The sequence below is a fragment of the Vulpes vulpes genome, chromosome 10 (assembly GCF_048418805.1).
Source record: "Vulpes vulpes isolate BD-2025 chromosome 10, VulVul3, whole genome shotgun sequence".
NCBI lineage: Eukaryota > Metazoa > Chordata > Mammalia > Carnivora > Canidae > Vulpes > Vulpes vulpes.
This window is the reverse complement of record NC_132789.1, coordinates 17536699-17561509: the sequence shown is the minus strand read 5'-3', so window position 1 is coordinate 17561509 and position 24811 is coordinate 17536699. Positions and strand designations below refer to the sequence as shown.

The 24811-nt window shown below is 45.0% G+C and overlaps 1 protein-coding gene across 1 annotated transcript in view; it reads left to right on the top strand.

Annotated features, from left to right (window-relative positions):
- The window catches only part of LOC140594273 (piwi-like protein 1), a 54113-nt gene extending 29556 nt beyond the window's left edge, over positions 1-24557 (top strand). Inside the window, exons 11-15 of the mRNA XM_072725181.1 lie at positions 4754-4882; positions 7415-7543; positions 10075-10203; positions 15191-15319; positions 21130-24557. The gene's annotated coding sequence lies outside the window, so the exon portion shown is untranslated. The remainder of the gene's footprint in view (positions 1-4753; positions 4883-7414; positions 7544-10074; positions 10204-15190; positions 15320-21129) is intronic.
- The last annotated feature ends 254 nt before the right edge of the window (positions 24558-24811 follow it).

Below are 24811 nucleotides of genomic sequence, written 5' to 3'. Positions count from 1 at the left end.
ATATGGCCACGTCTATTTTCAGGTTTTGTTAGTGTCCAAAATTACATATTCAAAGTATTCATTTCAGAAATTAAGTGTGAATCCAGTTGATATGGAGGATACTTGTCATTGTTTATCAATGCTTTACAATGTCTTCCTTGCGTTTTTTCCCAAAATGGGGATCGAGTTCCGTATTTGCAGGGGCACGTTGCTACCTTCATCTGAATGGTTGCCCAAAAGTCAGCCTGTGAATGAGTGTCTCTGATTCCATTTATGCCCCAAACACACATTTCCTGTTACCCTTTGGGCATTTTCCAAAATTACACTTTATAGAGAGATCAATTTTATGCTATCCCTCATCCCATTCCTCCCCTCTTAAGGTGTAAGCATGGTGAATATATAATATTATTCTCAGGTATGCAACAAATAGCCAGTCTTTCTACTTGCGTGGATAATTGGTTAATAAACTAATGACTGAGAGATAACCATGTAAACACTTATTAGTCATTCTCAAAGAAAAATAGGTGATGCACACACTTGAGTAGAGAAAGTAAATTTTACAGATGTGGAGAATGGGAAGCATTTGCACCTAGGAATGTCGCTTGAAAACAGAGACTTCATTAGAGTTGTTTTCATATAACGTCTTACTCAGTTCTCCTAAACTGCCCTCCAGAACTCTGTCCAAAAGCTAAGCTGTGGTTTATCCGAGGACATGCCAAGGTCACCAGGCACTGTTTTGAGGCACGTATATTAGTGTGAGGAATAATTAATGCACAGTGACCTTGTCTCACACGTTTTAAAACACAAGAGTTGATACTAGTGACTCTACTTTCCTGCACACTACTATGCATCACATTTGATGTGCTGATCATGACTCAGGAATTGGAACGTCATGCAGGATAGTCAGGATAGATCAAGAGTCCCAAGAGTATATTCGGGGAGGAAGCAAATAGCTTTTTTTTTTTTTTTCTCAAGGCCTCTAATTCTGTGAATACTAAATGGTGTTAAGGTAAAATACTTGTATTTAGGCAAAGCCAGTTTGCGTTACAAGGCAATGGTCTGGGAAGTCAGATTCCCAGGGTTCAATCCAGCTCTGGAACTTGGGAAATGTGAGATGTCAGACAGGATATTTAGCTTCTACTTAACCTTCCTGATCACTATCCATACCTTTGTTCATTCAATGCTCATCAAACACATATGTGATGTTTTGTTGACACTCCCTCCTCCTCAGGTGGGGAAACAGAGACACAGTGATGAAGTTCATGAACTCTGAATTAAGGAGCCAGGATATGAATCCAAGCTTAGAGTCCCAAAACTCATATTCTAATTAGTGAACTAAACTGAAATGATGACTCAGGCATGGAGTCATTGGTTACTGTGCATCTGTATGTCAGAAAGGACCTGTGCAAAGGGAAATCTCAGCACTGTCTACCATTATGAGGTCACCTCCATGCTTACATAGCCCAGGGAAGCTCTTGAGCCGTGGTGGTACAGATCCTGCCATAGTCACTAGTAGGAAAAGGACATAGGAGGCTGGTCAATTCCAAGTCATAGTTCTGGTCAGTTAAAGCATGATTATGGTCAGCTTAAAGCTATGATAGTGGTAGGTGCAAAGCCATGGTTGTGGTCGGTTTGCAGATTCTGAGGGTTTGGAGGCACCATTAGATAACCTGGTCAAAGTCTGTCAGTGCTGAGCACGTGACCTCGATCCGCTGAGAATCGAGGAGTTTCTTTCATGGTATATGATGGCATTGTCTGTATGATGAGTGCTAGTAATGGTGAAATGAGAGCCTACCCCTGGGACAATGAAGATCAGACTCAAGGGCCAGGTTATGGTTAGCTTGGTATCCATTCCCTGCTCATTGCTATTTGCTTGTACAGCTGAGATACAGAGCTGACCAGTGCCCGACCATCAGTGTCATGGCATGGTCTGACCTCAGGCCATGGCACACATAAAATACAATAAGAATTGGAAGCAGAGTGGAGACTGCCCGGCTGGCTCATTAGTGGAGAATGCGACTCTTGATCTAGAGTCATGTGTCTAGTCTATGTTGAGCATGCAGCCGTCTTAAGGAAAAAAAAATGATGACACACATGTGGTAGTATGTCTAATAACACATTCACCCTGAGGCCTAAAACATGCTTGAATGTCATGAATTCACATTAACTGTTCAACATGTTTGGTCAGTTGAAGAGAAGCTACTTCTTGGCAGAGCCCTCATGGGACAGTATGTTTGGAAAATCCTGGGTTGTGAGTCCGCTTGGGAGAAGTCCACTGGTCACTGAGGGCAAGTCCACTGGTGCCCAGGAAGGCTTTATGGGAACCAGATGGCAGTGTGAGCGCTGGGGGAAGATAACCACAGTTGGGCTTCCCGTTGCCATTTCCAAGAGCTTGACTTGGGGGCAACTGCTTTGTGTTTTGGGTGAGGGATTGAAACCGGGAGGTGGATGGCTGCGTTAGGATGTGAACTTTACTCTTGGCTCAGGCAGTCCCCCTTGTTGTGGAATGTCTTGCACAGGGAACTTAGGGCAGGAGGATTTGAGAAAGAGACAGCCCTTGGTTCAGGGGTTCAGAGCATGATCTCCGGGACCCTAGGCAGATCTCAAGTGTTCAGGGACCTCTCTCCCCAGGGAACCAACTCATGTCCTGTCTCAGACCCCTTCCTCATCAGTATTGTAATTTTTGGCAAGTCGTCAACACTATTCACTGTGTTCTCAATGACTATGTTGTTCTGTTTTGCATATTGTCTCATCAAAAGAAAGGTATGTCCCCACACAGTGTCTGCTAGCGAATTTCTTGTTGTTCTTTGACAGTAAGGGCATTTGATATCCTCTAATCTCTTCCTGATTTCAAGCATATAATACGGCGTTGCTTATGACAGGCCCTTGGTTGCAGATAGAATTCCAGAACACATTGAATTTGTATCATTGAAGCTTTGTATCCGATCAGCAACATTTCCCCCTTTGTACCTCCTTCTAGCTCCTATTCTCTTTCCTGATGCTGTGTGTTGACTGTGCCAGGTGCACATATAAGTGCCATCATGCAGTATTTAATTTACATGGCCATGCATGTCATCACAATTCTTGAGGTTTCCTTCCTCTTAACTTGCGATAATATTTCATTGTAGAGATAGACTAATCTTTTTATCCTTTTGTTCATCAATGGACATGAAGTTGTTTCTTTTTTTTGGGTGTGCTGAAAGGTGCTGAAAACACTGTGCAGAATCTCTGCGAAATTCAGCTTTCAATATTTTCTGAACTACTTGCCAAAACTCAGATTGCAAGAATATACGTCAGACCTTTTTAAATATTTGGAGGGGTGAGACTCCACATTGTGTTTCATTGACAATTTATCAGTTTATATTCTCAGGAACCTTAAGCATATGGCAACTCCAAAGCCTTTCTGCATTGCATGCTCACTCAGGTTTCTCTGCAAGGCAAATCACCAGTAATAAGATCAAAGTTTGACCTCTGATAAGGTTATCACTCATTTTCAATGCTCTTCTAACAACTGCACCAGTTCACATTCCCACCTACAGTGCAACAGGGTTCCCCTTTGTCCGCATCCTCTCCAACATTTGTGGTTTCCTGTCTTGTGACTTTTCCCCATTATCACTGGTGTGCGGTGGTATCTAATTGTGGTTTGGATCTGTAGTTCTCTGATGGCCAGCGATGCGGGGCATCTTCTCATGTGCTTGTTGGCCGAGTCTCTGTCTTCCTCTGTGAAATTTCTGTGGGTGTCTTTTCCCGGTTTCATGATCAGATTGTATGTTTCTTTGCTCTTGAGTTGAGTATGTTCTTTATAGACCTTGGATAAGAGCGCGCTATCTGAGCGGTCGTTTGCAAATATCTTCTCCCGTTCTGTAGGTTGTCTTTTACTTTTGTGGACTGTTTCTTTTGCTATGCAGAAGCTTTCGATCTGGGTGAAGTCCCAATAATTCCTTGTTGCTTTTGTTTCTCTAGCCTTGGCGGACGTATCTTGCGAGATGTTGCTGTGGCCAAGTTGAAAAAGGGTGTTGCCTCTCGTCGCCTCTCGGATTTGGATGGATTCTTGTCTCACATTTAGATCTTTCATCCTTTTTGAGTTTATCTTTGTGTGTGATGTCAGAGAATGGCCTGGGATCCTTCTTCTGCATGTGGATGTCCAATATTCCCAGCACCATTTATTGAAGAGACTGTTTTTTTTCCAGGGGGAGTCTTTCCTGCTTTCCCGAATATTAGTTGACCATAAAGTTGAGGGTCCACTTCTGGATTCGCTATTTGGTTCCATTGATCTATGGGTCTGTTTTTGTGCCACAACCACACTGTCTTGATGGCCACGGCTTTGTAGAGCAACCAAAAATCTGGCATTGTGATGCCCCCAGCTATGAACTTCATTTTGAAAAGTCCCCTGTCTCTTTGGGGTCTTTTCCGGTTCCACACTAGAATCTTAAGATGGTTTGTTCCAACTCTCTGAAGAAAGTCCATGGTATTTTGATAGGGATTGCGTGAAATGTGTAAATTGCCCTGGGTAGCATGGACATTTTCACAATATTAATTCTTCCTCTCCATGAGCATGGAACATTTTTCCTTCTCTTTATGCCTTCCTCGATTTCCTTCAGGAACGTTCTGTGTTGTTTAGGGCACAGATCCTTTACGTCTTTGGATAGGTTTATTCCTGGGTAGCTTATGCTTTTTGGTGCAGTTGTAAATGGGATTGACTCCTTAATTTTCGAGGCTCTTCTAACAACAACCTGTCAGTCAACAGCTCTTTCTATGTCAATTTATTTCCCAGGATCTGCTGTGGAAACCACAGGAACAGAACCTAGCACACAATCTGGAGACCTCCGCCCTCAACAACAGCTGAAAATATACACCCTCTACCGAAGCAGGGAACTGGACTCCCAAACAGAGATCCCAGAGGGTAACATGAAAATTGATTCATTAAATAATAGCCTCAAGAAATCTTGTCCTAGGGGCACCTGGGTGTTTCTGTCAGCTAAGTCTCTGCCTCCGGGGTTTCAGCTCTGGTCATGACATCAAGGTCATCAGATTCACCCATATTCAGCATGGAGCCTGCTTCGTATTCTCTCTTCCTTTCCCTCTGCCCCTCTCCTCTTTACACTTGCTCTTTTGCTCTCTCCACACACGCAAAACAGAATCATTATTCAGTTTTGCTCGGGGTGCCATCGTAGAGACAGACCTCCTAAGCCGTATTCTTTATGTTTCATGTGTCCACATCTTAACTTGAAAGGTCAGTCATTAGTTTGTGGCCAAAATTGTGAAATCGCATTGAGAACCCTAATTTGGTCCGGTTTCATGGGAGGGGTTGTGAGCTAACATTTGGACATACTAGTCCGTGTTAAGTTTTAGCAAAATGTTTTCTGTTTTTACATTTTTTTATTAGAGTTCAATTTGCCAGCTTATAGCATAACACCCAGTGCTCATCCCGCCAAGTGCCCCCATCAGTGCCCATCACCCGGTCGCCCCAACTACCCACCCACCTCCGCTTCCACTACCCCTTGTTCAGTTCCCAGAGATCGGTGTGTCTCCTGTTTTGTCACCCTCACTGATATATTCCCTCATTTTCGCCATTCCCTTTATTGCCTTTCACTAGTTTTTATATTCCCCAAATGAATGAGACCATATCAAGTTTGTCCTTTTCCGATGGACTTATTTCACTCAGCATAAGTCCCTCCAGGTGCGTCCGCGTCGGGGCAAATGGTGGGTATTTGTCGTTTCTCACGGCTGAGTAATATTCCATTGTAGCCGTGGACCACATCGTCTTTATCCATTCATCTCTCGAAGGACACCAAGACTCCTTCCACAGTTTGGCTATTGTGGACATTGCTGCCATAAACATCGGGGTGCAGGTGTCCCCGCGTTTCACCACATCTGCAGCTTTGGGGTGAATCCCCAGCAGTACAATTGCTGGGCCAGAGGGAAGATCTGTTCTTAACTCTTTGGGGAACCTCCACACAGTTTTCCGGAGTGGCTGCACCTGTTCACATTCCCACCTACAGTGCAAGAGGGTTCCCCTTTGTCCGCGTCCTCTCCAACATTTCTTGTGTCCTGTCTCGTGACTTTTCCCCATTCCCGCCGGTGTGAAGTGGTATCTCATGGGGGTTTGGATCTGTAGTTTCCTGATGGCCAGTGATGCGGGCCATGTTCTCATGTGCTTGTTGGCCGTGTCTCTGTCTTCCCCTGTGGGATTTCTGTTCGGGTCTTCTGCCCGTTTCATGATCAGATTGTTTGTTTCTTTGCTCTTGAGTTGAGTATGTTCTTTAGAGATCTTGGACACTAGCCCTTTGTCTGAGCGGTCGTTTGCAAATATCTTCTCCCGTTCTGTAGGTTGTCTTTTACTTTTGTGGACTGTTTCTTTTCCTGCGCAGGAGCTTTCGATCTGGCTGAAGTCCCAATAATTCCTCGTTGCTTTTGTTTCTCTTGCCTTGGCAGACGTATTTTGCGAGATGTTGCTGTGGCCAAGTTGAAAAACGGTGTTGCCTCTGTTCGCCTTTCGGATTTGGATGGATTCTTGTCTCACATTTAGATCTTTCATCCTTTTTGAGTTTTTCCCTGTGTGTGGTGTCAGAGAATGGTCTAGCTTCCGTCTTCTGCATGTGGATGTCCAGTGTTCCCAGCACCCTTTATTGAAGAGACTGTCTTTTTCCAGGGATAGTCTTTCCTGCTTTCTCGAATAGAGTTGACCATAAAGTTGAGGGTCGACTTCTGGATTCGCTATTCGGTTCCATTGAGCTATGGGTCTGTTTTTGTGCCACTACCACACTGTCTTGATAGCCACGGCTTTGTAGTACAACCTGAAATCGGGCCTTGTGATGCCCCCAGCTGTGGCCTTCGTTTTGAATAGTCTCCTGGCTCTTTGGGGTCTTTTCAGTATCCACACTAGCATCTTATTTTTTTTTTATTTTTATTTATTAATGATAGTCACACAGAGAGAGAGAATGGGGCAGAGACATAGGCAGAGGGACAAGCAGGCTCCATGCACCGGGAGCCCGACGTGGGATTCGATCCCAGATCTCCAGGATCGCGCCCTGGGCCAAAGGCAGCCACTAAACCGCTGCGCCACCCAGGGATCCCCCACACTAGAATCTTAAGATGGTTTGTTCTAACTCTCTGAAGAAAGTCCCCAGTATTTTGATAGGGATTGCGTGAAATATATAAATTGCCCTGGGTAGCATGGACATTTTCACAATATTAATTCTTCCTCTCCATGAGCATGGAACCTTTTTCCTTCTCTTGATGCCTTCCTCGATTTCTTTCAGGAACGTTCTGTGGTGTTTAGGGTACAGATCCTTTACCTCTTTGGTTAGGTTTATTCCCGGGTAGCTTATGTTTTTGGGTGCAGTTGTAAATGGGATTGACTCCTTAATTTTCGAGGCTCTTCTAACAACAACCTGTCAGTCAACAGCTCTTTCTATGTCCATTTATTTCCCAGGAGCTGGAGTGATAACAACCGAACCTGAATCTCGAAGAAACCCTTGGTACACCTGCCCTGGAGCATGGCCAAAAATGTTTTCCATCCTCCGTATCAGAAGAGTTCAGCCAACAGACGACAGGCCGGAGGGTAACATGAAAATTGATTCATTAAATAATAGCCTCAAGAAATCTTGTCCTAGGGGCACCTGGGTGTTTCTGTCAGCTAAGTCTCTGCCTCCGGGGTTTCAGCTCTGGTCATGACCTCAAGGTCATCAGATTCACCCATATTCAGCATGGAGCCTGCTTCGTATTCTCTCTTCCTTTCCCTCTGCCCCTCTCCTCCTTACACTTGCTCTTTTGCTCTCTCCACACACGCAAAACAGAATCATTATTCAGTTTTGCTCGGGGTGCCATCGTAGAGACAGACCTCCTAAGCCGTATTCTTTATGTTTCATGTGTCCACATCTTAACTTGAAAGGTCAGTCATTAGTTTGTGGCCAAAATTGTGAAATCGCATTGAGAACTCTAATTTGGTCCGATTTCATGGGAGGGGTTGTGAGGTAACATTTGGACATACTAGTCCGTGTTAAGTATTAGCAAAATGTTTTCTGTTTTTACATTTTTTTATTGGAGTTCAATTTGCCAGCATATAGCATAACACCTAGTGCTCATCCCGCCAAGTGCCCCCATCAGGGGCCATCACCCAGTCGCCCCAACCGCCCGCCCACCTCCCCTTCCACTACCCCTTGTTCAGTTCCCAGAGTTCGGTGTGTCTCCTGTTTTGTCACCCTCACTGATATTTTCCTTCATTTTCCCCTTTCCCTTTATTGCCTTCACTAGTTTTTATATTCCCCAAATGAATGAGACCATATCAAGTTTGTCCTTTTCCGATGGACTTATTTCACTCAGCATAAGTCCCTCCAGGTGCATCCACGTCGGAGCTAATGGTGGGTATTCGTCGTTTCTCATGGCTGAGTAATATTCCGTTGTAGCCGTGGACCACATCTTCTTTATCCATTCATCTCTCGAAGGACTCCGAGACTCCTTCCACAGTTTGGCTATTGTGGACATTGCTGCCATAAACATCGGGGTGCAGGTGTCCCCGCATTTCACCGCATCTTCAGCTTTGGGGTATAACCCCAGCAGTGCCATTGCTGGGCTGGAGGGAAGATCTGTTCTTAACTCTTTGAGGAACCTCCACACAGTTTTCCGGAGTGGCTGCACCTGTTCACATTCCCACCTACAGTGCAAGAGGGTTCCCCTTTGTCCGCGTCCTCTCCAACATTTCTTGTTTCCTGTCTCGTGACTTTTCCCCATTCCCGCCGGTGTGAAGTGGTATCTCATGGGGGTTTGGATCTGTAGTTTCCTGATGGCCAGTGATGCGGGCCATGTTCTCATGTGCTTGTTGGCCGTGTCTCTGTCTTCCCCTGTGGGATTTCTGTTCGGGTCTTCTGCCCGTTTCATGATCAGATTGTTTGTTTCTTTGCTCTTGAGTTGAGTATGTTCTTTAGAGATCTTGGACACTAGCCCTTTGTCTGAGCGGTCGTTTGCAAATATCTTCTCCCGTTCTGTAGGTTGTCTTTTACTTTTGTGGACTGTTTCTTTTCCTGCGCAGGAGCTTTCGATCTGGCTGAAGTCCCAATAATTCCTCGTTGCTTTTGTTTCTCTTGCCTTGGCAGACGTATTTTGCGAGATGTTGCTGTGGCCAAGTTGAAAAACGGTGTTGCCTCTGTTCGCCTTTCGGATTTGGATGGATTCTTGTCTCACATTTAGATCTTTCATCCTTTTTGAGTTTTTCCCTGTGTGTGGTGTCAGAGAATGGTCTAGCTTCCGTCTTCTGCATGTGGATGTCCAGTGTTCCCAGCACCCTTTATTGAAGAGACTGTCTTTTTCCAGGGATAGTCTTTCCTGCTTTCTCGAATAGAGTTGACCATAAAGTTGAGGGTCGACTTCTGGATTCGCTATTCGGTTCCATTGAGCTATGGGTCTGTTTTTGTGCCACTACCACACTGTCTTGATAGCCACGGCTTTGTAGTACAACCTGAAATCGGGCCTTGTGATGCCCCCAGCTGTGGCCTTCGTTTTGAATAGTCCCCTGGCTCTTTGGGGTCTTTTCAGTATCCACACTAGCATCTTATTTTTTTTTTATTTTTATTTATTAATGATAGTCACACAGAGAGAGAGAATGGGGCAGAGACATAGGCAGAGGGACAAGCAGGCTCCATGCACCGGGAGCCCGACGTGGGATTCGATCCCAGATCTCCAGGATCGCGCCCTGGGCCAAAGGCAGCCACTAAACCGCTGCGCCACCCAGGGATCCCCCACACTAGAATCTTAAGATGGTTTGTTCTAACTCTCTGAAGAAAGTCCCCAGTATTTTGATAGGGATTGCGTGAAATATATAAATTGCCCTGGGTAGCATGGACATTTTCACAATATTAATTCTTCCTCTCCATGAGCATGGAACCTTTTTCCTTCTCTTGATGCCTTCCTCGATTTCTTTCAGGAACGTTCTGTGGTGTTTAGGGTACAGATCCTTTACCTCTTTGGTTAGGTTTATTCCCGGGTAGCTTATGTTTTTGGGTGCAGTTGTAAATGGGATTGACTCCTTAATTTTCGAGGCTCTTCTAACAACAACCTGTCAGTCAACAGCTCTTTCTATGTCCATTTATTTCCCAGGAGCTGGAGTGATAACAACCGAACCTGAATCTCGAAGAAACCCTTGGTACACCTGCCCTGGAGCATGGCCAAAAATGTTTTCCATCCTCCGTATCAGAAGAGTTCAGCCAACAGACGACAGGCCGGAGGGTAACATGAAAATTGATTCATTAAATAATAGCCTCAAGAAATCTTGTCCTAGGGGCACCTGGGTGTTTCTGTCAGCTAAGTCTCTGCCTCCGGGGTTTCAGCTCTGGTCATGACCTCAAGGTCATCAGATTCACCCATATTCAGCATGGAGCCTGCTTCGTATTCTCTCTTCCTTTCCCTCTGCCCCTCTCCTCCTTACACTTGCTCTTTTGCTCTCTCCACACACGCAATAGAGAATCATTATTCAGTTTTGCTCGGGGTGCCATCGTAGAGACAGACCTCCTAAGCCGTATTCTTTATGTTTCATGTGTCCACATCTTAACTTGAAAGGTCAGTCATTAGTTTGTGGCCAAAATTGTGAAATCGCATTGAGAACTCTAATTTGGTCCGATTTCATGGGAGGGGTTGTGAGGTAACATTTGGACATACTAGTCCGTGTTAAGTATTAGCAAAATGTTTTCTGTTTTTACATTTTTTTATTGGAGTTCAATTTGCCAGCATATAGCATAACACCTAGTGCTCATCCCGCCAAGTGCCCCCATCAGGGGCCATCACCCAGTCGCCCCAACCGCCCGCCCACCTCCCCTTCCACTACCCCTTGTTCAGTTCCCAGAGTTCGGTGTGTCTCCTGTTTTGTCACCCTCACTGATATTTTCCTTCATTTTCCACTTTCCCTTTATTGCCTTCACTAGTTTTTATATTCCCCAAATGAATGAGACCATATCAAGTTTGTCCTTTTCCGATGGACTTATTTCACTCAGCATAAGTCCCTCCAGGTGCATCCACGTCGGAGCTAATGGTGGGTATTTGTCGTTTCTCACGGCTGAGTTATATTCCGTTGTAGCCGTGGACCACATCTTCTTTATCCATTCATCTCTCGAAGGACTCCGAGACTCCTTCCACAGTTTGGCTATTGTGGACATTGCTGCCATAAACATCGGGGTGCAGGTGTCCCCGCATTTCACCGCATCTTTAGCTTTGGGGTATAACCCCAGTAGTGCCATTGCTGGCCCGGAGGAAAGATCTGTTCTTAACTCTTTGAGGAACCTCCACACAGTTTTCCGGAGTGGCTGCACCTGTTCACATTCCCACCTACAGTGCAAGAGGGTTCCCCCTTGTCCGCGTCCTCTCCAACATTTGTTGTTTCCTGTCTCGTGACTTTTCCCCATTCCCGCAGGTGTGAGGTGGTATCTCCTGGGGGTGTGGATCTGTAGTTCCCTGATGGTCAGCTTGCGGGGCATGTTCTCATGTGCTTGTTGGCCATGTCTCTGTCTTCCCCTGTGAGATTTCTGTTTGGATCTTTTTCCGTTTCACGATCGGATTGTTTGTTTCTCTGCTCTTGAGTTGAGTATGTTCTTTATAGATCTTGGACACTAGCCCTTTGACTGAGCAGTCGTCTGCAAATATCTTCTCCCGTTCTGTAGGTTGTCTTTTACTTTTGTGGACTGTTGTTTGCTGCGCAGGAGCTTTCGATCTGGCTGAAGTCCCAATAATTCCTTGTTGCTTTTGTTTCTCTTGCCTTGGCGGACGTATCTTGCGAGATGTTGCTGTGGCCAAGTTGAAAAACGGTGTTGCCTCTGTTCGCCTCTCGGATTTGGATGGATTCTTGTCTCACATTTAGATCGTTCATGCTTTTTGAGTTTTTCCCTGTGTGTCGTGTCAGAGAATGGTCTAGCTTCCTTCTTCTGCATGTGGATGTCCAGTGTTCCCAGCACCCTTTATGGAAGACACTGTCTTTATCCAGGGATAGTCTTTCCAGCTTTCGCGAATATTAGTTGACCATAAAGTTGAGGGTCCACTTCTGGATGCGCTACTCGGTTCCATTGATCTATGGGTCTGTGTTTGTGCTACTACCACACTGTCTCGATGGCCACGGCTTTGTAGTACAACCTGGAATCGGGCCTCGTGATGCCCCCAGCTGTGGCCTTCGTTTTGAATAGTCCCCTGGCTCTTTGGGGTCTTTTCCGGTTCCACACTAGAATCTTAAGATGGTTTGTTCCAACTCTCTGAAGAAAGTCCCCGGTATTTTGTTAGGGATTGCGTGAAATGTGTAAATTGCCCTGGGTAGCATGGACATTTTCACAATATTAATTCTTCCTCTCCATGAGCATGGAACCTTTTTCCTTCTCTTGATGCCTTCCTCGATTTCTTTCAGGAACGTTCTGTGGTGTTTAGGGTACAGATCCTTTACCTCTTTGGTTAGGTTTATTCCCGGGTAGCTTATGCTTTTGGGTGCAGTTGTAAATGGGATTGACTCCTTAATTTTCGAGGCTCTTCTAACAACAACCTGTCAGTCAACAGCTCTTTCTATGTCCATTTATTTACCAGGAGCTGCTGTGATAACAACCGAACCTGAATATAGCAGACAACCTGGGTACATCTGCCCAGGAGCACGGCGAAAGCTCTTTGCAATCCGCCGAAACAGAAGAGTTCAGCCAACAGACGACAGGCCGGAGGGTAACATGAAAATTGATTCATTAAATAATAGCCTCAAGAAATCTTGTCCTAGGGGCACCTGGGTGTTTCTGTCAGCTAAGTCTCTGCCTCCTGGGTTTCAGCTCCGGTCATGACCTCAAGGTTATCAGATTCACCCATATTCAGCATGGAGCCTGCTTCGTATTCTCTCTTCCTTTCCCTCTGCCCCTCTCCTCCTTACACTTGCTCTTTTGCTCTCTCCACACACGCAAAACAGAATCATTATTCAGTTTTGCTCGGGGTGCCATCGTAGAGACAGACCTCCTAAGCCGTATTCTTTATGTTTCATGTGTCCACATCTTAACTTGAAAGGTCAGTCATTAGTTTGTGGCCAAAATTGTGAAATCGCATTGAGAACTCTAATTTGGTCAGATTTCATGGGAGGGGTTGTGAGGTAACATTTGGACATACTAGTCCGTGTTAAGTATTAGCAAAATGTTTTCTGTTTTTACATTTTTTTATTGGAGCTCAAATTGCCAGCATATAGCATAACACCCAGTGCTCATCCCGCCAAGTGCGCCCATCAGTGCCCATCACCCAGTCGCCCCAACCGCCCGCCCACCTCCCCTTCCACTACCCCTTGTTCAGTTCCCAGAGTTCGGTGTGTCTCCTGTTTTGTCACCCTCACTGATATTTTCCTTCATTTTCCCCTTTCCCTTTATTGCCTTCACTAGTTTTTATATTCCCCAAATGAATGAGACCATATCAAGTTTGTCCTTTTCCGATGGACTTATTTCACTCAGCATAAGTCCCTCCAGGTGCATCCACGTCGGAGCTAATGGTGGGTATTCGTCGTTTCTCATGGCTGAGTAAAATTCCGTTGTAGCCGTGGACCACATCAACTTTATCCATTCATCTCTCGATGGACCCCGAGGCTCCTTCCACAGTTTGGCTATTGTGGACATTGCTGCCATAAACTTCGGGGTGCAGGTGTCCCCGCATTTCACCGCATCTTCAGCTTTGGGGTGAATCCCCAGCAGTGCCATTGCTGGGCTGGAGGGAAGATCTGTTCTTAACTCTTTGAGGAACCTCCACACAGTTTTCCGGAGTGGCTGCACCTGTTCACATTCCCACCTACAGTGCAAGAGGGTTCCCCTTTGTCCGCGTCCTCTCCAACATTTCTTGTTTCCTGTCTCGTGAATTTCCCCATTTCCGCCGGTGTGAAGTGGTATCTCATGGGGGTTTGGATCTGTAGTTTCCTGATGGCCAGTGATGCGGGCCATGTTCTCATGTGCTTGTTGGCCGTGTCTCTGTCTTCCCCTGTGGGATTTCTGTTCGGGTCTTCTGCCCGTTTCATGATCAGATTGTTTGTTTCTTTGCTCTTGAGTTGAGTATGTTCTTTAGAGATCTTGGACACTAGCCCTTTGTCTGAGCGGTCGTTTGCAAATATCTTCTCCCGTTCTGTAGGTTGTCTTTTACTTTTGTGGACTGTTTCTTTTCCTGCGCAGGAGCTTTCGATCTGGCTGAAGTCCCAATAATTCCTCGTTGCTTTTGTTTCTCTTGCCTTGGCAGACGTATTTTGCGAGATGTTGCTATGGCCAAGTTGAAAAACGGTGTTGCCTCTGTTCGCCTTTCGGATTTGGATGGATTCTTGTCTCACATTTAGATCTTTCATCCTTTTTGAGTTTTTCCCTGTGTGTGGTGTCAGAGAATGGTCTAGCTTCCGTCTTCTGCATGTGGATGTCCAGTGTTCCCAGCACCCTTTATTGAAGAGACTGTCTTTTTCCAGGGATAGTCTTTCCTGCTTTCTCGAATAGAGTTGACCATAAAGTTGAGGGTCGACTTCTGGATTCGCTATTCGGTTCCATTGAGCTATGGGTCTGTTTTTGTGCCACTACCACACTGTCTTGATAGCCACGGCTTTGTAGTACAACCTGAAATCGGGCCTTGTGATGCCCCCAGCTGTGGCCTTCGTTTTGAATAGTCCCCTGGCTCTTTGGGGTCTTTTCAGTATCCACACTAGCATCTTATTTTTTTTTTATTTTTATTTATTAATGATAGTCACACAGAGAGAGAGAATGGGGCAGAGACATAGGCAGAGGGACAAGCAGGCTCCATGCACCGGGAGCCCGACGTGGGATTCGATCCCAGATCTCCAGGATCGCGCCCTGGGCCAAAGGCAGCCACTAAACCGCTGCGCCACCCAGGGATCCCCCACACTAGAATCTTAAGATGGTTTGTTCTAACTCTCTGAAGAAAGTCCCCAGTATTTTGATAGGGATTGCGTGAAATATATAAATTGCCCTGGGTAGCATGGACATTTTCACAATATTAATTCTTCCTCTCCATGAGCATGGAACCTTTTTCCTTCTCTTGATGCCTTCCTCGATTTCTTTCAGGAACGTTCTGTGGTGTTTAGGGTACAGATCCTTTACCTCTTTGGTTAGGTTTATTCCCGGGTAGCTTATGTTTTTGGGTGCAGTTGTAAATGGGATTGACTCCTTAATTTTCGAGGCTCTTCTAACAACAACCTGTCAGTCAACAGCTCTTTCTATGTCCATTTATTTCCCAGGAGCTGGAGTGATAACAACCGAACCTGAATCTCGAAGAAACCCTTGGTACACCTGCCCTGGAGCATGGCCAAAAATGTTTTCCATCCTCCGTATCAGAAGAGTTCAGCCAACAGACGACAGGCCGGAGGGTAACATGAAAATTGATTCATTAAATAATAGCCTCAAGAAATCTTGTCCTAGGGGCACCTGGGTGTTTCTGTCAGCTAAGTCTCTGCCTCTGGGGTTTCAGCTCTGGTCATGACCTCAAGGTCATCAGATTCACCCATATTCAGCATGGAGCCTGCTTCGTATTCTCTCTTCCTTTCCCTCTGCCCCTCTCCTCCTTACACTTGCTCTTTTGCTCTCTCCACACACGCAAAACAGAATCATTATTCAGTTTTGCTCGGGGTGCCATCGTAGAGACAGACCTCCTAAGCCGTATTCTTTATGTTTCATGTGTCCACATCTTAACTTGAAAGGTCAGTCATTAGTTTGTGGCCAAAATTGTGAAATCGCATTGAGAACTCTAATTTTGTCCGATTTCATAGGAGGGGTTTTGAAGCTAACATTTGGACATACTAGTCCGTGTTAAGTATTACCAAAATGTTTTCTGTTTTTACATTTTTTTATTGGAGTTCTATTTGCCAGCATATAGCATAACACCCAGTGCTCATCCCGCCAAGTGCCCCCATCAGTGGCCATCACCCGGTCGCCCCAACCGCCCGCCCACCTCCCCTTCCACTACCCCTTGTTCAGTTCCCAGAGTTCGGTGTGTGTCCTGTTTTGTCACCCTCACTGATATTTTCCTTCATCTTCCCCATTCCCTTTAGTGCCTTTCACTAGTTTTTATATTCCCCAAATGAATGAGACCATATCAAGTTTGTCCTTTTCCGATGGACTCATTTCACTCAGCATAAGTCCCTCTAGGTGCGTCCACGTCAGAGCAAATGGTGGGTATTTGTCGTTTCTCACGGCTGAGTAATATTCCGTTGTAGCCGTGGACCACATCTTCTTTATCCATTCATCTCTCGATGGACCCCGAGGCTCCTTCCACAGTTTGGCTATTGTGGACATTGCTGCCATAAACATCGGGGTGTAGGTGTCCCCGCGTTTCACCGCATCTGCAGCTTTGGGGTATATCCCAGCAGTGCAATTGCTGGGCCGGAGGGAAGATCTGTTCTTAACTCTTTGGGGAACCTCCACACAGTTTTCCGGAGTGGCTGCACCAGTTCACATTCCCACCTACAGTGCAAGAGGGTTCCCCTTTGTCCGCGTCCTCTCCAACATTTGTTGTTTCCTGTCTTGTGACTTTTCCCCATTCCTGCCGGTGTGAGGTGGTATTTCATGGGGATGTGGATCTGTAGTTCCCTGATGGTCAGCTTGCGGGCCATGTTCTCATGTGCTTGTTGGCCATGTCTCTGTCTTCCCCTGTGAGATTTCTGTTTGGGTCTTTTGCCCGTTTCACGATCGGATTGTTTGTTTCTCTGCTCTTGAGTTGAGTATGTTCTTTATAGACCTTGGACACCAGCCCTTTGAGCGGTCGTTTGCAAGTATCTTCTCCCGTTCTGTAGGTTGTCTTTTACTTTTGTGGACTGTTTCTTTTGCTGCGCAGGAGCTTTCGATCTGGCTGAAGTCCCAATAATTCCTTGTTGCTTTTGTTTCTCTTGCCTTGGCGGACGTATCTTGCGGGATGTTGCTGTGGCCAAGTTGAAAAACGGTGTTGCCTCTGTTCACCTCTCGGATTTGGATGGATTCTTGTCTCACATTTAGATCGTTCATCCTTTTTGAGTTTTTCCCTGTGTGTGGTGTCAGAGAATGGTCTAGCTTCCTTCTTCTGCATGTGGATGTCCAATGTTCCCAGCTCCATTTTTTGAGGAGACTCTCTTTTTTCCCGGGATAGTCTTTCCTGGTTTCTCGAATATTAGTTGACCATAAAGTTGAGGGTCCACTTCTGGATTCGCTATTCGGTTCCATTGATTCATGGGTCTGTTTTTGTGCCACTACCACACTGTCTTTTCGGCCTTGGGTTTGTAGTACAACCTGAAATCGGGCCTTGTGTTGCCCCCAGCTGTGGTCTTCGTTTTTAATCGTTCCCTGGCTAATTGGGGTCTTTTCCATTTCCAGAGAAATCTAAAGATGGTTTGTTCCCACTCTCTGAAGAAAGTCTGTGGTATTTTCATAGGGATTGCATTAAATGTGTATATGGCCCTGTGTAGCACCGACCTTTTCACAATATTAATTCTTCCAACCCATGATCACTGAATATTTTTCTGCCTCTTTGTGCCTTCTTGAGTTTCTTTCAATGTGTTCTCTAGGTTTTTTTTTTTTTTTTTTTGTTATCTAGTTTTTAGGCTACAGATCCTTTACGTCTTTGGTTAGGTTTATTCCTAGGTATGTTATGCTTTTGGGTACAATTATAAATCGGATTGGCTGTAATTTCTTTTTCTTCAGTCTTATTGTTAGTGTCACATGCCTGGTTGTTGATGTGCAGAATCCTTTTCTGCACGAAAGAATGACCTTTGATATTTTGGAGTTTAAATTTGAGGATTCCAGTGTTCAGTGTTAGGAGAAAGTCCACCAGTGTAGCTGATGCAGTAAGTTCACAATCTCATGTAGGCAACTGCAACCTTTGGATGGCCTGCCCCAGGCTAATTGCCAACTAAGCAGAGTTCATTTTTGCCTGCGTTCTTCCATGAGAATACAACTAGAACGAGTTCTGATGTGGCGGGAGGCTAAACTCCATATCTTCCCATCTTGGGTTTTCGGGGGGGACTCATTACCAAGAGGATATCATCAAAAGAAAAAATTTATAAAGGTTTGCAGTGCACATCACACCGAAGAAATAAAAAACAAAGAGGAACTCAAAGCAGCAGCTTAAAACTGTGAGCTTTATAGCATCTTCAGCAAAGAACAATAATACATTTGTAGAAAAAATGATAGCCTAAAGAAAAGCAGTTTTAGGCTATCAAGGGCGGCAAACTGGAAAGGTAAATTTATGGGAAGACATTAACACTAAGATTTGTTTCTGGATTCCTCTTCCCAAAAACATATATAAATATATATTTTGGGGTGGCATATCTCGGCTTCCTTCACAAGGCTTTATACCTGGCTCTAGGGAATCCCTGCTGAGCCAAGCTCTGGTTATTAGTATTTGAGTTAAATTACAGTTATAGGTGGAATGGGTTTATGAGTCATTTCATTAGAATGTTTTCAAAAGATGTGCCCTTAGTCTCTTCTTTGACCAAAAGTGTGTGCAGAAGCCCCATCCTCTAAGGGATTGTACAGAATGTCTGAAGCTGTATAGAGTTGGGGTGTTTTTCCCCCCTCCTGAGGAAAGCAAGATTACTCTTTAACAGTTAAAAGCGTTGTTCCTATTAGGGATAATGTAACACCACGTCATCCTTCCTATATAGTACAATCATTATGCATACACTATAAAAACAGACTGCATGGTGACTAATTTTCAAATAAACCCATAGACTAAATCACAGCATATATAAATCATTTCTATCTCAACTGCTCACTTAAACCTGAACAAATTTTCTGGAAGCATGTTAATTTTCCTATGATACTCCTTAATATTTCTTGCAGAGCTGGTTTGGTGGTCACATATTCTTGCAGTTTCTGCCTATCTTGGAAGCTCTTTATCTCTCCTTCTATTCTGAATGAGAGCCTTGCTGGATAGAGTTTTCTTGCCTGCATGTTCTTCTCATCTAGGACCCTGAATCAATCCCGCCAGCCCTTTCTGGCCTCCCAGGTCTCTGAGGAGAGGTCTGCTATTAATGTAACAATTCTCCCCATATTCGTTAAGAATCTGCTGCCTCTATCTACTTTACAGATTTTCTCTTTTTCTATAGAATTTGCAAGTTTCACTATTAAGTGTTGAGGTGTTGAACGGTTTTTATTGATTTGGGGGGAGGACCACTCTATCTCCTGGGTCTGAGTGCCTATTCCCCTCCTGAATTAGGGAAGCTCTCAGCTTGGATTTGTTTAAATATGCTTTCTGGCCCTCTGTCCTTCTGGGTGCTCTCTGGAACCCCAGTGATACGTAATTCTTCCTTCTGAAGCTGTCATGTATTTCCCTTAACCTTTCCTCGTGGTCCTTTCATTGTTTTTCTCTGTTTTCCTCAGCTTCCTTCCTTGCCATCAAGGAGTCTTCTGTGTTGCTCATTCTTTCTTCCAGCACCTTATGCCTTGCCATTAGGACCCCCAATTTGGATTGCACCTCATTTAATTGATTTTTAACTTCAGCCTGATGAGATCTTAATTCTGCAGTTGTGAAGCCTCCACCCGCCCCGGGGGGAGGCAGGACCTCGGCCGTGTCCCCCGGGCCCTGGGCTCCGGGGCCTGTGCTGCCTGCACCGCGCTCCCGGGGCCATGGCGGGCGCCCGAAGGCAGCAGGTGCAGCGCCCCGCCTGCCCGGAGCCCCCGCCTGCCCCCCTGCTTCTCCCCGAGGCCCCGCCGCCTGCGGCTCCAGCGCTGTCCCGAGCTGGGCCCGCGGGCCTGGGGCGCTCTGCCCCGGCCGTGCCTCGTCTGCTAGTGACCCCGGGAGCCTGGGGACTCCGCCGCCCCTCCTGGGGTTCAGCCCGACGCCCCTCCTCTCCGGGGCTGGGCTCTAGGGGCGCCCAGGCTTTCCCGCCAGGCTGGAGCCATCTCCTCTGGCCTGCAGCTCCCCACCCCCCCCACCTGCCCCCAGGCTTCTTCCTTCCTTTCCCTTTCCCCCTTCCTGTCTTGCCTTGTTAGAAGCCCTGTCCCCCCCCCTTCTTTCTTTCTTTGTATCCACCTTCACCTTCTACCTTGTTAGAAGGGATCCTTGGCGGATCAGGTGAGTTGAGGACTCTACTCTCTGGCCTTCTTCCCCCTGTTGTCTTCTTTTTGTTTTAAAGCCCTTTCTGCGGGTCCCTGGGTGGCTCAGCTGTTTGGCGCCTGCGTTTGGCCCAGGGCGTGATCCTGGAGTATCAGGATGGAGTCCCACGTTGGGCTCCAGGCATGGAGCTTGCTTCTCCCTCCTCCTGTGTCTCTGCCTCTCTCTCTCTCTCTCTCTCTCTCTCTCTCTCTCTCTCTGTAGGTCTATCATAAATAAATAAATCTTTAAAAAAAAAAAAAAGCCCTTTGCACATGATGTACCAGTGTGTTGTGGTCCCTGTAAGGGCTCCGTTTCCATTTCCATGTATGTTTATGAGTGAGTTCTGCAATTTTGGGTTTAGCTCCGCTGACAGCAGGAGAGGAGTTACTATTCCAGCAGCATCGTTTTCAACTCATGAATGAAATGGAAAGTCATTTCCCTGTCTGTCTGGAACTTGTAATTACCTGATTATTTAATTAGTTTCCTTTGTATTTATTTCATTTTGCATGACTCTATTATGGTCCTGTCTTTCTTTATGGTAGTGCATTTTCAGGATATCCTATGCGTAAAAAAAATTTTAAAAAATCATTATTCTAGTTTGCTTGTGTCCCATTCATAGGTCAAAAGTTCTAAGCCATATTCCTACTGTTCTGTGTGAATATTTTAATTTAGAAGGTGAGGCATCACTTGGTGGCCAGAATAGTAAAAATGTTTTTTCCAATCAAGTTAAGTTAATTTTTCAAGATTTAATTAGATAATTAACCAATCAATTTATTAAATTGAGGGAGAGAAAGAGAAAGGGATAGAGGGAGAAAACGTGAGCGGGCTGAGGGTTAGGAGGAGGAGTAGGCTCCCCATGTGGAGGGACCCCAACATGTAGCTGAACCCCGACCATGGGATTAGGTCCTGACCCCAGGGCGTACAATTAAGTGACTGATACCACTGGCACCCTACAACTCAAATGTGATTATGGTTAATGATTCTTAGAGTAAAGCTAATATTTGGACATTAATCTATAGCTCAACTTTAACAAAAATAAATCTTCTATTGTTTTTATTCGATAGATGTTATTACCTAGTAAAAACTGATCTTTACTTCTCTGAATGACTTTAGGAAACCAGATGGAACATCATGTTAGAGACCATGGTGCCCAAAGGAAGTGAAAGGATACCTGAAGGAAGTTGTTTGTCCTGAAGGATGTGTCTCTCCAGTCCATTCAGGATGGTGACTACAACATTCCCCAGCCAAGCAGGAGACACCATTGATGAGGGAAAGTACCCCATCACTGTCTTTATAAGCAGCTTTGGTGTCGCCAGTGGTAAACATCCTCTCAGATAAGCTAATGCATGCCAAGAGGCAAGCACTCAGCACCCTTGCCACCAGGAAGATTATGTATTTCATCTCAAATGGACGCTGTCTGATGTTCATCAGAATTTGTGTGGAAAGCAACCGAGAAAGCAACATTCGTTCCTCAAAGATACTGAGCTCACCTTGACAGCATTAACTTGCACTTCTCCTCTGATGTTCTGGAATAGTCTCATGATGAAGGGACCATAAAGTGCTTCTAGAAGGACACAGAGTACCCATCAGCACATGGGTCATGCTGCTCAAGAATAATTCAGGTAGTGGTGCCTGAGTTGCTCAGTCAGCTAAGTCTGCCTTTGGTTCAGGTCAGGGTGTCTGGGACCTGAAATGGAGCCTGATGTGGGGCTCCCTGCTCAGCAAAGGGTGTGTTTCTTTCTCTCCCTCTGCCCCTCTTGCCTCTTCTGCTCTCTCTCTCTCTCAAATACATAAATAATTTCGTGAAGAAAATAAAAGGCTAATGGGGACTGTTGATCAGTATGAACGAAGGCTAGTGAACATGATGGCATTTGGTAACTAAGCATGGGCTGAGCTACCACTGTCGGGCCACTCACGGGGTTAGGGCTGGAAAATATGGTGTGTTAGGATTTTCTTTATTTTGGAGAATGATGAGAGAAGCCATGGTGCAGTGTCAGTGGGACAATGTCCTGGGAAAACTCTCTTATTCTTTCTCTCTCCTTCCCCCTTTCTCTGTATTTCTGTGTCCATAGCTGTCTCTCATTCTCTCTCTCTCTCTCTCTCTCTCACTCACAATTCTCTCTCTGTGTCACACACATGCACACACAACTCTGTCACACTCATAGGTTTAAACAAGTCACTCCACCCTAAGAGTCATGCACTTACAACCATACCAAACAGTGAACACACCAGCTCCTAGTATTGTAGAAATGTAGGCATGTTTTCTCACCTGGGAAAGCTGCCTGTCTCACACCCCCAAGCCTCAGGAACATGGAATCGGGTGGCTGTCCAGAAGAGAACAGCAGGTTGCTGCATCTGCCGTACTATTTAGATTTTTTTTTTTCTGCAAGAGAGTGGTTCAAGAATACATACCACTTTCGCTGGTTTCTGAGACGTCTGCACTTACACAAAAGAGTAAACCATGAGGGTCAGGTCATGTGTGTCCTTTGTCATTGGTTCTCCTAGTGAGTATTCAACACCACATGAGCAACAGTAGTAAAACGATAGGCCTCCAAAGGAAGCACAGGTTGCACCCATGAAAAAGCAGGAGCTATTCCTGGGGGATGGATCTCTCGTTTACTGAAGGAGCCACACGAAATTCTTGAGGAAAAACTGCATGTGAGAGAAAGGTCCCTTACTACACTGTTTAAAACATCCCCTCCAAAACCCACAAAAATGGTCCTTACTCCTAAAAAATACACTGTTCCTTGTCATATCTGAATTCGCTCCAAAAAGAGGAAAAAAGGACCATTTCTAATTCAGGAAAATGGGTGAGCATTCCATAGAAGTTGGAAACTCATTCACTGACTTTTTTGTGGAAAAACTCCTGCACCACACACTTGGCAAGATTTAGGAGGACACAAAATAACTGTCAATGCATTCATTGGATGTGGTGCTCAGGAATTACTGAGCGATCACTGTTTATATGGGTACAGGGCAAGACTATTGTAGAGAGTGATTAATAAGTATCATATGAGGGTCTGGGGTCCATCCTCCTTGGTGGATGAGGAAAACCTTCAGCTCAGGCCAAGGCCCCAGTGTCCTGCAATCCATCCCCTCCTTGGGGCCTTGTTCAGCCCAGAATGTGCTTCTCCCTTTCCCTCTGCCTTTCTCCCTTGCTTATGCTCGCACTCTCTCTCTCTCTCTGAAATAAATAAAATCTTCCCCAAAAAGTCAATGGCAACTTCAAGTAGCCTGACATAATCAGTGCACAAATAGAACTGATCTGCACATCGATTCCAATGATGACTTCCCATCACTCATGCAGCTTGTTGTGAAACCCAACTAAAAACTCCCACCTTCTGGACATCTGGCAAAATCATTTCTGTCTCTGTAGGTCCACATATGCTGTCCTCTCTTTTGTAAGTTTTTCAACCTGATTTTACCCCTTTTCTTGGTAGGTTTGATTCAATGCTAGACAGTTATTCTCTTTTGTTCTATTTAGTCTAGTGCTCTATTGTATTTATTCACTCACAGGTTTTTTTTTTTTTTAAAGGTTTATGTATTCATGAGAGATACCGAGGCAGAGACATAGGCAGAGGGTGAATCAGGCTCCATGTGGGGAACCCGATGCAGAACTCGATCCCAGGCCCACGGGACCATAACCTGAGCCAAAGGCAGACGCTCAACCACTGAGCCACCCAGGTGTACCAGTAATCAGTTTGGTGAAAATATTCCATCCGGGAGAGGTTTAAATACTCAAAGTATACCATTTACCAATAGCCATAGCTGTGAAGCAGAGTAGGAGGGACAGGCTTCCCGTTATGCATTAAAAAAGATCACGGAGATCAAACGTACAGCATAGGGAATATGATCAGTGGAATTGTAATAGTGCTCTATGGGGACACATGGTATCTACACTTGTGAGCACAGTATTACCCTATACAAGTATCGAATCCATATGTGGTACACCTGAGACTAATGTAACCTTGTGTACCATCTTGATTTCAATTTAAAAAAAAACAGTAGTAATGTGGGCACCAGGCTCATTCCTTTAGTTGGGCATCTACTTTGGGCTCATATCATGATCCCAGGGTCCTTGGATACATAATATTATGTATTTGTCAAAACAGTCAGATGCATAACACAGAGCAGTCCTTAATATATGTGGTCAACTTCAATGATAATAATATCTCTACACTGGTTTGTTCTTTGTGATAAAAATTCCACACTAATGCAGGCATGTATGATTGTGGAAAATATGTGCCAAGGGATAGGGCGATACGGAAATTTTTATATTATATGCTGCTTTATGACACCAGTCTAATCCTAATCTCAATAATAAGGTCTCCTTATTAAAACATAATCAGTGATTTTATGTTGTTAATACTGTACACAGACTAGTGTCCAAATGTTTGCTTCACAACCCCTACCTTTTAATTTGACCAAATTTGAGTGGTAAAAGCAGTTTTACTATTTTGACATAAACTACTGACTGACCATTTAAATTATGAATTTCACATATAAAATGTAAATAATATAGGTTTGTATTTTTGTCTTTAGTGTGGTGTCCTGAGCACAGTAAAAGAATGATTCTTTTTTTTTTTTTTTTAAAGAGAGCAAAAGAGAAAGTGTAAGGGGGAGAGCAGTAGAGGAAAAGGGAGAGAGAATACTAAGCAGGCTCCATCCTAAGCATGGAGTCCAACCTAGGATAATCTGATGACCTGAGGTCATGAACTCAGATGAAACCAGGAGGCAGTCACATACCTGAATGAACCAAACCTGTGCCCCTGGAATAAGTTTTCTTGAATCAACT